We start from the raw sequence: 14806 nt of genomic DNA, 5'->3' as shown, positions 1-14806 counted from the left end.
TCTCCCTCCTGAACTACCTAATTATTAGTTGGTACAGCCTATGCCCCCACAGGGCCCTGGACTTGGAAATCCTGGGCAAACTTTAGTTACATTGATCTCATACTCAGAGACCTCTGCCACCCACAGGCTTCGAGGTCAATACAAACGCCTTTGCTGACCGCTCAGCATTCTGATTTCCCCCGACCTCTCCCTCCTTATTGCCCCAGCATGAAACCTTCCATTCCATCCAGAGTGAACTATTTGCTAAATCTCAAATAAGCAGCATGTGCTGTGGAATGACCCTTAGACTTGGAGTCAGATAATCTGGATTTGAACCCTGGCTCTGTGATTTCTTTGTTAAATGACCTTGGACAAAATTCCTAATCTTGCTGAGCCTCAGTTCCCTTATCTGTAAAACAGGGATGACAAAGCCTAATTTGCCGTATTATTATGCGTGTGTTAAACTAGACAACGGCATATAAAAGAAGTTAGCACAATGCAAGGGTGTAGTGAGTGTCTGATGGGTGACATGAATGTCCTGTTTATCCTGGCTTTTGAGCCTTTGCTCCCACCTGTTCTCTTTCTGGACAAGTCCTTTCTCATCTGAATCTCACCCATCCATCAAAGCAAACTCGTGTTTTAGCCCCCTTGAAAGCCCTGCCATGAAAATCCTTAGCACTCTCTGACTAGACTACTCATTTGGCGTTGGTCTACACCGCCTGATATTGGTCATAGTTTTTACTGTGTATTTGACTTCTCCAGGTAGCCCGTCAAAGAACAGAAACCATGCTTACTACTTCTCTGCCCCCTCACCTTTCCCCTTCTGCATCAAGAATGTTTTATACATAGTAGATGGTAAATAAATATTTGTTGACTGACCCTTTTCACTCTCCCTACACTTTATGATCTGCCTGTATCAGTAGGACCATGTCAGTCCTTCTGAATGGATTCTCTCCTGGGGCAATTTTTAGGGAGCGCTGATACCAATTTTGCCCCAACAATAATCATAATTAATGTATAGCATTTCCTTGCTTGCAGTAATAGCCTGTAAGTTCAACAGAATGGATATTGTGGTTATTACATCCCTATTTCTCAGACACTCAGAGAGGTCAAGTGATTTGTCCAAGGCCACAAAGCTAGCATATGGCAGAAGTGAAAATTGAACTCAGACCTACTGATTGCAAAGCCCATGCTCTTGGCCTCACATAATAAAACCTCCCTCAATATTTAACTGTTAACATTTGTCGCTCTCTGAAGTAATATTATTGTTAAATTTTAGGTCATTGCCTAAGAAGAAAATGGTGGTGTTCTTGGGTATAGTAACCACCTAAAGAAACTTCTTTAGTGTTTGCAGAGACATGAAAGAATTGTACATGATATGCCAGTTCTCAGGGAAATGTTCCAGGTGAGAACCTTGTGTAAATGATTTCCTTGGGACCCTTAATGGAAGCTGGGCCTTTGGCGGGAAGGAGTTTTTCCCTTATATCTTTAATTGTGACTTAGAGCAGCCTTCTTAGAAATGGTTCTCCCACTTTACTTGTTACCTCTTAGGTGACCTTCTGCCCCCACCCCTTAAGCCTCAGGAGCTTCTGCTCCAAGGCCTTGGCTCTGGCTCCCAGGATTCTTCCCCTGCTGTCACCCTCCATGAGCTAGGGTCCCTCCAGCAAAGGGCACAACCACAGCTCAAGGTCATCCTGGTTAGAAGAGACTCTGAGGGTCATCCTATCACTACACAGTCCTCCAGCACACCAGTGCATCTCCCAGCTACACAGTTCATTCTCTGACAGCTCAGTCGACAGTCTTCAGATTGCGGGAAGATGGGAATCCACAGACAGTTTACCTACAATCCAAAGGAAAGCCATGTCTCTTGGCTACCTCAGTCATTGAGTAAGCAACAGCCTTTCTGTCCAGAATGTCAGTCTACCTTCTGTCCCAGTAAAAATCCCTGGAAGCCACATGAATCTTGATTTACCTGTTACCTTCAATTCTGTTAATAACAATTGCTTAAACTCATCTCTGCCCTGCCCTCCTTGGACATTTGGGCACTAAAGTTAATTTTGCTGAGTTGCTTCCAGATTTGTTCAACATATATTTGTTAAGAACTACTTCCCAGGTACCTTGCTAAGCACTGGGGGATAAAAAGTGGGCTATAGAACCTTCTCATTTTTTTCTCAACCGAATTCCACTGAAAGCCCCACCTCCTCACAACCATCAAGCCTCCTGTCAGCAACAAACCCCAAGTTGCACAGAGACTATTCTCATCTGAGAGCTTGTTTTTTTCTGAAACGTTTCCATAAACATTAACACAGCAATGACTTAATTACATCTAATTACTCTGGGCCACAATCGGAGTATGATCTCAATTCACACACTATTTTGGTAGATTGTTGCATGTAACCCCAGGCATAATATGTCTTCGTCTTTACCCACATCATTTGGTGAAGCCCTCTCTCCTTTTCTCATGACACTGTTACCACTAGTTTTCCCACACTCACCATTCTGTCTCAAACACTGAGAGTTCAAACATCTCTCCTCCAAAGATCTTAACCTTGAGACTTAGACATTTTCGCTTATTTCTCAACAGTACCCCCTCCTCCCTAGCTGTCCTTTAACACAACATCAACTCAGTCAAATGAAATAAACAAACATTTACAGAGTGAGGAAGCGGGGAAAGATGGGGAGAGGGACACTGTGATTACTGACCCATCCTGCCCCAGCTTTCCCTTACTAAGAGTGTCTTTTGGGTACAAGCTTAAAATGGCAGTTAAGATCAAAGTCTAATTTCTTATGCTTTCCTAAAGACCAGCAATGAATAATTGGGATTTGAAATTTAAAAAACAATACCACTTACAATAGCACCAAAACTCCCGGATAATTAGGTATAAACCTAACAAAACATGTACAGGATCTATAAGTAGAAAACTACACAAGACTGATGAAAGAAAGAAAAGAAGATCTAAATAAATGGAGAGAGATTCCATGTTAGAAGGTCAGTATACAAAATCTACTGCTTTCCTATATACCGGGAATGAACAACTAGAATCTGAAATTTTAAAAAAGATACCATTTAATGGGTTCAGGTGATCAGCACACTAGCTTGGCGAATAGCAGTTTCAACTTGACTACATCCTTTAGTCAGAAGTCCTGGGTTATTGAGGCCTTTCATGCAGTGTCCCAGACCTCATCTTTAATTTTGAGTCAAAGCTGTCCTTTGAGTGATTCTAACCATCCCTGGATTCCTCGGAGGTACTATTTGTGAAGTCTTTTTTTTCCTCCAAGCCTCTTTCATTTAGGTAGCGGCATCTTCCCCGCAGGCTTCCACTCCTCATTTTCAAACCTTCCTGCCTCTCTTGCTTCCAGCTGATTACTGAACTTTGGTCTGACACTTCCAAAGGCACCCCCAACCTCCAGCAAGTCATACTGCCTGTGTCTTGTTTCCCAGCTATTGTCTGCCTTCTCTGTCCTTCACTCCTCTTTCCCTCCAACTCCTTCCTTGCTCTTCCCCAGGGTACAGGCCAGACCTTCAAAAGTGTACTTATCGTGTTTAAGTCATTTTCTCTGAAACAAATATTTGCATATGCGAACCCCACATTTGCCATATGGTTTTTCCTACTTCCCAGCCAAAGGAACTCTCAATTTCATATATATTTTGGGAAATGAAGTTTTCCCCAGATGGTCTCTCCAAAGCACCAAAGCAAGGTCAGGGTTTACGCATTCCTTCAAAAGTTCTGGGCAGAGGTTAGAATTACTCATGTTTTCTTGGTCCCATCAGCAGTTATTTCATCCATGCACCTGATAATGGGACACAACCTGACTCTTTCTTAGCTAAAAACACACCAGAGTTTGAGAGAGATGTTGAACCATAAACTGCCATCCCCAGGGAAGGGAGAGAAACCTGCCCAGTTGCTCAAATAATTTCAAACCAAATCCCCTAAGAATACTTCCACGGGGAGAGAAAAAGAGTATGAATATTAGAAAGATGATGAACCAGGTGTGCCGAAAAGGTTTCTTAGTCATTCTCAGCCCTAGAAGGGGATGGAGACAGCTCCACATGTCTACTGGGAAACATATTTCCCCTTTTAAATCAGGAAAGAAAAAAACAACAACATAGTCTCAAATAGAGAATGTTTTCTTTTGTAACTGGAAGCAAACATCACTGATGGCTTTAACAGCTGCCTGCCAACATGGCCTGAGAAGCAGGCAAGCTCAAACATTTTTTGAGATCAACACATGTACAGACATACAGTATATTAGGTCAAATTATAAATCCAAGAATAAAAGAACAAATAAACAAATTTTAGCTTTCTCTAGGCTTCTGCATCCAATGCCAGCTAAAGTAGACTCTGAAGCAGAGAAATCTAGATTCCAAGAAGGCAGGTCTCCCAGGAGTTCAAGTCAAACCTCCCTCTGGTAGGAAAAGAAGGTGCCGTTGTCGATTAACTGGCTGACGGCTGACCAGGGCCAGGCTGACAGCCCTGCTTAGCCGAGGCTTCCTCATGTCTCAGCCTAGCAGACTCCGAGGGTGTGTGGCAGGTTAACTTTAGGCCTGCCATTGACTTGATCTTTGACCCCAGTAAATCATTTAATATGCCATGTGCCTTTGTCCATATGTTAATGTTTGGTGTAATTCAGATGAGAATTCCAGCAAGTCTGGGTGTGCCACCCATTAGGGCTAAATCATTCCCTTTGGAGATTCTAGGAAGAACCTTCTGGACAGCTGCATTACAGAGAGCTGAGGTATCTGAACAAATCAGATTGAAACGCCTGCATGTGGTGAGACTAGCATCACCTTAATTGTGGCTGAAAATAGAACAAATTTATTCTTTTTTTTTTTAAGATTGGCACAGGAGCTAACATCTGTTGCCAGTCTTTTTTTCCTTCTTCTCCCCAAAGCCCCCCAGTACACAGTTGTATATTCTAGTTGTACGTCCTTCTGGTTGTGCTATGTGGGACGCCACCTCAGCATGGCTTGATGAACGGTGCCATGTCCGCACCTGGGATGTGAACTGGCGAAACCCTGGGCCACCCAAGTGGAGCGCACAAACTTAACTACTTGGCCACAGGGCCAGCCCCAAATTTATTCTTTAGTTATCAAAACTGACACAAGACTTTTGTGATAGTTTTGTCTTAGGGCAAGAAACCCAGCACAGTGTGGTAGGTGGGAGATACTGGATTATTCTCCGGATTCAACCACTATACTAGTTAGGTGACCTTGAACAAGTCACTCAAGGTTGTTCAGACATTAGTTGGTCATGAAATCAATGAAATAGATTGGAACTAAATGTTTTTTAATGAATTCAAGTTGAATAAAACAGAAAATATCAATGCTTAGTCCACAATAAGTATAAGCACTATCACATGTGAGTGTGGAGGTGCGTTTCCTTGGGTCATGATGAACAATAAATTTCTTACTGTGGGTAACAAACGGAGAAGTTTTCCAGCCCGTGGCTTAGACCATGGAGTTTTGATTTCGCCATTTATTGAGTGGAAATAATTCATTTTATACATATACATATATATATACATATTCATGTACACATACATATAATGAGCACCACCGTGTGTCAGGAACAGTGGCATATGACATATACAAGCATGGCAAGACCTTGTCTTCATGGATCCTCGGCTAGTGGGGGAGCCAGTCATAAAAGAAGTACATAACTATTTAACTACCATTGTGATAAGGGCTACAAGAGACTTACAAGTTATGAAGGGAGTGTGTAACATGGGTTCCTAACTTGAGCTGCAGGATCAGGGCCAGCTTCCCCAAGGAAGTGATATAGAAGGAGGCAGAGAGTGATGTAGGTAAAGAACTGAGGGGAAAGCATTCCAGGCAGAAGGACCAGCGAGTGTGAGAAGACCCTGAGGAAGGACTAAGATGGTCAGGCCCACCTCAAAGATTTCTGTAAGGATTAAATGAGATGACAGTGGAAACACATTGTAAACTGCAGAGTGTTATTCAAATGTGGCATATTATTATTTAAAACAATGAATATAAACAGGTCTTAAAGATGAGCTTAGTTTCCTTTTTGCACCCACTCAGTGAGCACAGCTCAGCACCAGGCACTGTTCAAGGTCCTGGGGATACAGCAGTAAATTGCACACGACCACTGCCCTGCAAAGATTCCCTTTCAGAGAGAGACAGACAGACAGACAATAAACGTATAAAACTGTAATTTCAGAGAGCAGTAAAGTGGGGCAGAGGAGAAGAGACTAATCAAAGTAGGGGAAGTGTTTTAGACAGGGAGGCACGGGTCTCTGAATAAAATGAGATCTGCCACTCTCTGACGAGGTGACCTTGGGTACATCACCTAACTTTTCAAGACTTAGCTTCGTCCTCTGTTAAATAATACTTAGACCCATCTCACAGGATTGCTCTGAGGATTAAAGGAGCTCAGGAATGCAAGGCCTCTAGTACAATGCCAGAGTGAACAGGCACGTAACAATTGCTAAATAATTGAGTGTCTCCTGACCTGCAACTCAAAATATTAGGAATATGTTTATAAAGATATAGAATGACAAGAAGGAGAAAATAGGCCTTCTATTTTCAGACCCGGCTGCACAAATCCTTCAAAAAGGAGTCATTGCTGATCTTCAACTCTGTATCAATTGGGCCCTCTCAGAATGAGAAGCTGAGACAGGGTGAGGTGTGCAAGCAGTTTGGGGTGGGGGGTGGGAACGCCTATGAAAGATAAAAGAGGGAAGAAGCAGAACTGGGCAGGAAAGGCTCTGGAGGAAAGACTGCTGATTAGAGGGGTCCTACGCTGGGCAGGAAGGCCAGGCCCTGGTACCCTCACTACGCTCAGTCATTAGCAGTCATTAGCGAGGGCCGACCATGGGGAGCACGGGCTCGGCTCAAAAGGGCAGCCGCCCGGCAAGTTCTTCCTTGAAGGGCCATCTGAGTGGTGCACCTCCACAGCTGCCACAAACCTGCAGCCTCCACTGGGACTCCTGCCAACTCTTGCTGTCAAAGGAACAGAGCTTCCTTGGGAGAGGAAAATGTGATGTATTCTGACTTGGGGGAGGCTGCATAAAGGAAAAGCACTCAAAGGGCCAGAGAATCCTAGCCCTGATTTTATGATATTCTGTATCTATTAGGATGTCTTCGGCCACAAGTTACAGAAAACCCAACTCAAAATGGCTTGAACAATAAAGAACATTTATAATCTCATATAAGAAGAAGTCTGGAAGAAGGAGGGCCCTGGAGTTGTTTAATTTAAAATTCAATGATGTCGTGATTTTGGGTGAAGCATTTTTCAATTCTGACATCCTGGGCATGTCAACATTGTCTCCATTAGTACCCTTCGTGGTTCCAAACTTGCTGCTGCAGTCCTAGATATCCTATGTGGATGAGATGAGACCTAGCAGAGGACAGGCCCTATCTTCCTGTGCATCTCTCTCTATCAGTGAGGAACTTTTCTCAGAAGCCCCCCAGCAGACTTACCTTCATGTCCCACGTGCCAGAATCTCATCACATACCCACCTGTACACAAATCACCAATAAGACCAATGGGATTGCCATGACTGGTGGGCCTGCAGACCCGGGATGATGAGGTTAAGAAACTCCTTTTACTTTTTTTTTTAATATGTGACTTTATATACACATATATGTACACACACGTGTACATATGTACATCAGCTATATTGAAATATAATTCCCAGACTAATATGTGACTTTTTTTTAATTGAAAAGAATTTTGTTGATCAACTTTTTAAAAACTGTGGTAGAAAACAGCACATAACAAAACTTAGCCTCTTAACCATTTTCAAATGTACAGTTCAATGGCATTAAGTACATTCACCCTGTTGTGTTACCATCACCACCGCACATCCACAGAACTCTCCTCATCTTACAAAACTGAAACTCTGTACCTATTAACCAATAACTCTCCATTCTTCTTTCTCCCAGCCCCTAGCAACCACCATTCTACTTTCTGTCTCCATATATTTGACTACTCTAGATACCGCATACAAGCAGAATTGTACAATATTTGCCCTTCTGTGTCTAGCTTATTTAGCATAATATCTTCAAGGTTTACGCATATCATAGCTTATATCAGAATTTCCTTCCTTTTTAAGGCTAGATAATATTCCATTGTATGTATATACCACGTTATATTTATTCGTTCATCCATCAACAGACATTTGGGTTGCTTCTACCTACAAATAATGCTGCTATGAACATGGTTGTACACATATCTCTTTGAGACTGGGATTTCAGTTCTTTTGGGCATATACCCAGAAGTGGAATTTCTGGATCAAACAGTAAGTCTATTTTTTATTTTTTGAGGAACCGCCATACTGTTTTCCATAGTGGCTGCACCATTTTACATTTCTACCAACAGTGCACAAGAGTTCCAATTTCCCAATATCCACACCAACACTTGTTATTTTCTGGCTTTTGGTGGGGAGTTTTTGGTTGTTTTTCAATAGCAGCCATCCTAACGGGTGTGAGGTAGTATCCCACTTTGGTTTTGCTCTTCCCTAACTATTAGCGATGTGGCGCATCTTTCACGCGCTTACTGGCTATTTGTATCTCTTCTTTGGAGAAATGTCTGTTTAAGTCCCTTGCCCAGTTTTTAACTGGGTTGTTTGTTTTGTTGTTGTTGAGTTGCAGAAGTTCTTTAGAAATTTTGGATATTAACTCCTTATCAGATACATGATTTGCATATATTTACCAATTTGTGACTTTTTAAAAAGTTAAAAGTTCAAGGTGTGGAGCCTACTGCTTAGATTCAAACCCCACTTGTGCCACTTACTAGTCTGGGGGAAGGGTGAACAGTCACACAACATCCAGGGTCTAACAACAAGGAAGAAAGTGGCAATGGCAGTTAGGCAGGCAACCCACAGAGTCCATTACTCAGGACAAGATGTCAAAGGCAGGTAGGTGAAGATGGGGCTTACTTCTGTCGTCAAATCAAGAAATATAAATGTCAAGTAATAATAGAAGATGGCATTTCATTTAATGCTGACTGTGCCAGGGCCACACCAAGTCCTTTACATGCATTATCTCATTTCATTTATTCATTCAACAAGCATTTCATGAGAGCCGAATATGAACCTGTCACTGGTGAGCTAAAAACAAAATAAAAGAGGAAATCACAAATTGTGCCTGACCTCAAGGAGTTTACAGACTTTAATCAGAGAACCAAACAACTTACGATGATGGGAAGTATCATAAAGGACAGGTCCATGGTCCTATGGAAACTGCCCTGGTCAGGCAGATCAGGGAAGATTTCTCTGGAAATGGAGAAAATGGGACTTGAGCCGAGGCAAGAAAGGATAGGAGTGAAGAGCTAGGGGGTTCCAGACGCATCAGCCCCATGAGGTAGGTACAATTATTTTCGCCCCAGAATGTCAGCCCTGTGAGCACAAGGTCCTTGTCTGTCTTGTTCACCAATTTATCTCTGTTGCCTAAAACGGCATCTGACATAAAACAGCTCTCAGTAAACATTTGTTGAATGAATGTGTCCTCATTTTATAGATAAAGAACTTGAATCCCAGAGACAGTAAGTAACTTGAGCAAGGTCACAGTCCTAGTTGATGCCAGGCAGTAAGTTCTGCAGCTTGAGCTTTTAACCTCTTAAAATGTCACATATTAAAGACAAAAATAAAAAAGTAAAAGGGTTTTGTTAATTTCATCATCTCAGGTCTATAGAAATAAGTATTCTTTTCTTTGGTGTCCAAAGCATTTATTTCAACATGCTAGTATGGCTCATAACACATTGTATTGTAGCTGCTTTTGCACATGACTATCATCCAGCTTCTTCGCAGCTCCAACCCTCCTCCCTCCAGAGTTATAGTAAATGTGAGCTATTTAAGAGACGATATCTAAATACATGCGTAGTGCAGTGCTTCGAAACACAGGCTCAGACTTCAGACACACCTCTGGATGAAGCCTGGTTCTGCCGCCTTCTAGTTACGTGACCTAAGTTCTTTACTCAAACTTCCCAAGCCTCTGTTTCTTTATCTGTAAAATGGGGATAACAATAGAACCCACGCCACACAAGGTTGTTACAAGGATTAATTGAGATAACACCTATAAAGCACTTAGGAGAATGCTCGGCACAAAGTAAGAGCTCAATAAAAGTTTGCAAACACTCTATACAGGAAAAAAAAGAAAACCAACATCAACAGCCAGCCCTCCCCCAACCGGAAGAAACATTATGTGGTGTTTTTTTCTAGGGCAGAGATGGACAGCCTTCAGCTGCTTGGTTTTTCTTCATTCGAAATGCACTGCTGGCAGCATCACCCTGAGCCACAGTCTCTTGTGGAAGGAAGGAATTGGCCAGTAAGGGGGTGACCTGAGAGGGTCCCAGAATCACCAAGTTACTTTCCCCTCCCCAACCCTGAGGGCCCCGTGCTGCTTCTCCTCAGGCCTTGCCAATCCTCCACCTCTTCCTTTCTTTTTTCCCATCCCTCCCTCCCCACTTCAAACCCTGGGAAAAAAATGAAGAAAAGCACACCAACCAAGAAGCCTTTTCACTTCATTGTGTTTTCCAGCTAGACCTGAACAGACGGCGATCAATTCAGCCCTCTCTCACCCTCCCTCCTCTCTTCTTCTCTCATGTCCTCTTTGTTTTCTTTTTCTCTCAGACGGTGTCTTCAGGCTTAGGAAAAAGCAGTTCCCTCCCAGCAGCATGAGGATACAAGGAGCTTCAGTTGCCAGTAGCAAATGCAACATGATTGTAACAGGTCCCCATGGCCCTTGGCACTTAGAAAGGCCCAGAAGCTGGGGAACCCGTTTGGATTCTCTGAGAAACTCCTCTGCTTGACCACTACGGCCCCAACTCAGGCTCAGCTGCCACGGATCACACAGAAAACCTCAATCTCCCACTTCCTGGCCAAGAATTTTCTGAAGTTTGCCCCATCCCCAGGCAGGGATTTTCATTCCACAGTTGGCCAGTTGGACTTGGAATCAACGAGGATGAAAAAGGACTACACCTTTTCCATTTTCAAAGCAGCCTGGAGGGATTTTGTTTTTTTCCAACAGGGTAACTCCAAATTGGCATGACTTTCAAAGCTACAAATTTCCATGTCCCCAGCCCTCACCAAAGAAAAATTTCCTGGTTAGGTTAGCATGTGTGGAGGTTTGGGGTGTGCAAGTGAGAAACCTTTAAGAAATAGTTAAACCTGAGCTATGGATCAACTTAGTCTAAACAAGATTCTCCCCCAACCCCACGCTGTACTAGTTACCCTCCTTAATTCCTATCCCAGAAAGTTATATTCAAAAATAACTACCATGCATCAGCCACCCAGGAACTACCAGGAACTGAACTAAGTGTTTTATTTACTTATATTGCCTCATTTTATCTTCACAACTATGCAAGATAGGAATTATTTTTTGCTTCCTCTCTGAAGAGCAGAAAAGTATTTTCCCCAAAGTCATGCAATTCGGAGGTGGGAGAGCTAGAGTTCAAATCTCCTCCCCCACACAACAATATGGAAGAATCTCAGAGTCACCACACGGAGTGGAAGAAGCCAGGCAAAAAGAGCATTTACTGTCTGATTCCACGTGTATACAGTTACCGAAAATGCAAACTAATCTAAGGTGATAGAAGGCAGATCAGCGGTGTCTGGGGATGGGTGGAGGGAAGGATGGCTTACAAAGGGGCACAAAGAAACTTTCGAGGGTGATGACAATGCTTGTAATCTTGATTGTGGTGATAGTTTCACAGGTGTATACACATATCAAAACTGATCAAGCCGTACGCTTTAAATCTGTGCAAGTTAGTGTACTTCAATTATACTTCAATAAGGCTGAAAAAAAATACCCAATAAATCCCATCTTTAAATCGTTTCCACAAACGCATTTACTCTTTGCTGTGATTGACACCGTAGGGCCTAGCCTGACTCTGGCTCAGATTCTTATGCTGTGGTCTCTGGGTCCCATTGGGGTGAGAGGACCTGGCTGGCATTAGCACTTTTCACTGGAAACTCCAGTTAGTCAGGACTGTGATTCTAGAAATTCTTTTGCACCACTCACAATTAGGCCTAATATAATGTCAGTGTGATGCTAATGATGATCCAAAGCAACAGTTCTCAAACTTTTTGGTCTCAGGACCATTTTACACTCTTGAAGCATACCAAAGACCCCAAAGAGCTTTTTTCATGTGGTTTATATCTATCAATATTTACCATATTAGAAATTAAAACTGAGAACTTTGAAAAGACAGTTAATTCATTTTTTAAAATAATAAACTCATTCCATATGACATAAATATTTCTATTAAAAATAACTATATTTTCCCAAAAAAATTAGTGAGAGGAGTAGAATTGTTTCCATTTTTGCAAATCTATTTAATTTCTGACTTCATAGAAGCCATGATTCTCATATTTGCTTTTTTATTCAGTCTGTTGTGATATCCCATAATCTGTAGCTTCTGGAAAATTCCACCGTATACTTGTGAGCAAACGAGAGTGAAAAAGGCAAATAACATCTTGGTATTATTATAAAATAATTCTGACCTTGCAGACCTCTGAAAGAATCTTGGGGACACACAGGGGGTCCCCAGATCACACTTTGAGAATTACTGATCTAGAGTATTCAGAACCATAAACTATTTATTCCAGTTCTTATGCTCCCACAGCCATTATTTTACCTCTCCTACCCAAGGTCTTGTGAAATCCTGAGAGACAGAGGAAGAAACGGGGGCACAGAGAAGCATCGAATGGAAGGTTGTACTAGTAACTCTCCTTCAAAGTCCTTCCCACCCCTGTGAGTCTATGGCATGGGGTATTTTTCTTTTAAACAAAATCAAGAGAGCCAAAGGCTCAGCAGGACCTCGATGCACAGGATGGGGAACTAAAGCACAACCATGGAAACATCACAGAGTTTCCTTATGACCCCCTCACAGAAAGAGGAACAGCAGCCTCCTCTCAGGGTCTTGCCCTAGTTCACCCCATAGAGGGTATCAGAGGAAGAACGTGGGGTCCTGAAGAAATTTCACACAGCTGAAGCCAGCTCTGGTCCAAACCCTCAATGCAGAGCAAAACTTTGCCCCCTGGCACAGGGCAGCAGACAGGGCATGAGCTTAGGAGTCAAACAATCAGAGTGTGAATATTGTTTCTCCTTACAGGCTATGCAGTCTTAAGCAAGTTACCGAGCTTTTCTGAACCTCAGCTGCTTCATCTGTAAAAGGGAAATATCATATCTTTCTGAAGAGATTATTGTGCAGACTCAAGGAGATAAGAATATATGTAAGAGTCCCAGCAGAGGACCCGGCACATAACAGAGGCTCACTCTTAGTGACTATTACATTTTCACAGAAAAGCAAGAGGCAAGATAGAAATACCACAGCTTCCAGCATCAGGTAAGCCTGGGTTCAAATCCTAACAACACTGGCATTGGCAAATCATTTCACCCACCTTGTATAGCTATTATGAGGCTGACTGAAATAACATCAATAAGTTGCCTGGCATCTAGCCCATGCCCTACAGATGATCACTGTTATTATTAGTGAGCATTTGCAGCTGTGGCTACAGGGTCACTGATTCCCGGGGGAGCCCCTCATCCTCAGGGGCAGCCTCTGTGGTCCAGCCCTTGGTATCCCTGGAGAAGGGATGTCTCTCAGTCAGGATGGCTGGCTCTCAGTCAGGCCTAATAGGCCTTTTGCAAAGGCGTTAACTCAGTCCTGACTTGTGTTTCCCATCTTCTAACGATAGGAGCATTACCATCTAGGGCATCTGTCCCAAGGCAGAGGGACAACAGATGCTGCATGTAAGAACGACCCTGTACAGCCAAGAGGCTGCACACGAGCTCTGGAGTCGGACCCGGATTGAAATCCTGGCTCTACCACTTATTTACTAAGTGTAAGATCTAGAGCGATTACTTAGCCTTTGTAAGGCCAGTTTCACATCTGTAATTGAGAATAATGGCAGTGCCAGGGCTAAACATAAAGAGCACTTAACATAGTGCACACTGAAAATATCAATAAATTTACCCATTATTATCACTACTTCTATTATTGTTGCAGCAGTATCCCAATATTTTAACAATAATATATATGTAGCTCACATTCCCACCTGGACTCTACGATCAGGGAGATGGGCACAGCTTTGGAAGAAACCGTGTGCTTTCACTTTTATGTACTTCCAAAAGTTTCTTTAGCAGCACCAGGATAACACCGAAAACTTAACAAAAGAGGAGGAAGAGGAGAAATTTTAAAACTCAAGCTGGGCTCGGCCCCATCAAAAAGCGCGCGCCAGATCTCAAAGGACTGGCCCGTGAGACTGGAAAGCGCTTGCGCAGTAGCGGGCAGTGGAACCAGGAAATCATTGGCTGAGAGGCCCAACCAATCAGAAGGCACTCAGGTGAGCCCCGTCTGTCCGTTGCTGGGCCGACCCTGGGCCTTGAGGAGCCACCTGACTTTAAATGGTGCAGGGCGTCCCTAGTGCCTGCACAGTAAGGCTCTGTTGCTTGAGGTGGGGCCTGGAAAAGAGTTGGGAAGGTGGGAGGAGAAGAGGAGAGTAGCGGAGCTGCACAGAGGGTGGGAGAAGAGCAAAGATGGGGAGACTGTAAGAACGGCCTCCGGAAGTAGAGAGAAAGAATGCGTGTGGGGACGGGGGAGGGACCAAAACGAGGAAGTGTGAAGGAAAGATCGCAGAGGTGACTGGTGGTTCTGGGACCGACCTGTGGGGAAGGGTCTCCTACTCTCTTTTCCAGTGCGAGCTTAAAAAGGATGAGGAGTGATTATTGTGAGCTCACCGTACGCCATTTTATATACCGTTAATCCTATAAGGGAGGTTGAGTAATTGGCTCGTAGTTCCACACCACGGTTCCTAAGTGATGGAGCCACATTTCAGCCTCGGATCTGGCTCCTAGATC

At 43.2% G+C, this 14806-nt stretch overlaps 1 long non-coding RNA gene across 2 annotated transcripts in view; it reads left to right on the top strand.

Moving 5' to 3' along the window:
• The window catches only part of LOC106782032 (uncharacterized), a 33019-nt gene that overhangs the window by 16505 nt on the left and 1708 nt on the right, over positions 1-14806 (top strand). Inside the window, exons 2-5 of one of the 2 annotated variants that reach the window (XR_011421695.1) lie at positions 1259-1384; positions 10576-11530; positions 13059-13292; positions 14081-14292. This is a non-coding gene — a long non-coding RNA (uncharacterized lncRNA). The remainder of the gene's footprint in view (positions 1-1258; positions 1385-10575; positions 11531-13058; positions 13293-14080; positions 14293-14806) is intronic. The other variant, XR_001378866.3, reaches the window with a different exon arrangement.

Source organism: Equus caballus, chromosome 1 (genome assembly GCF_041296265.1).
Source record: "Equus caballus isolate H_3958 breed thoroughbred chromosome 1, TB-T2T, whole genome shotgun sequence".
Classification (NCBI taxonomy): Eukaryota; Metazoa; Chordata; class Mammalia; order Perissodactyla; family Equidae; genus Equus; species Equus caballus.
Note: the sequence above shows the minus strand (reverse complement) of the source record. Positions and strands in the feature narration are given on the sequence as shown.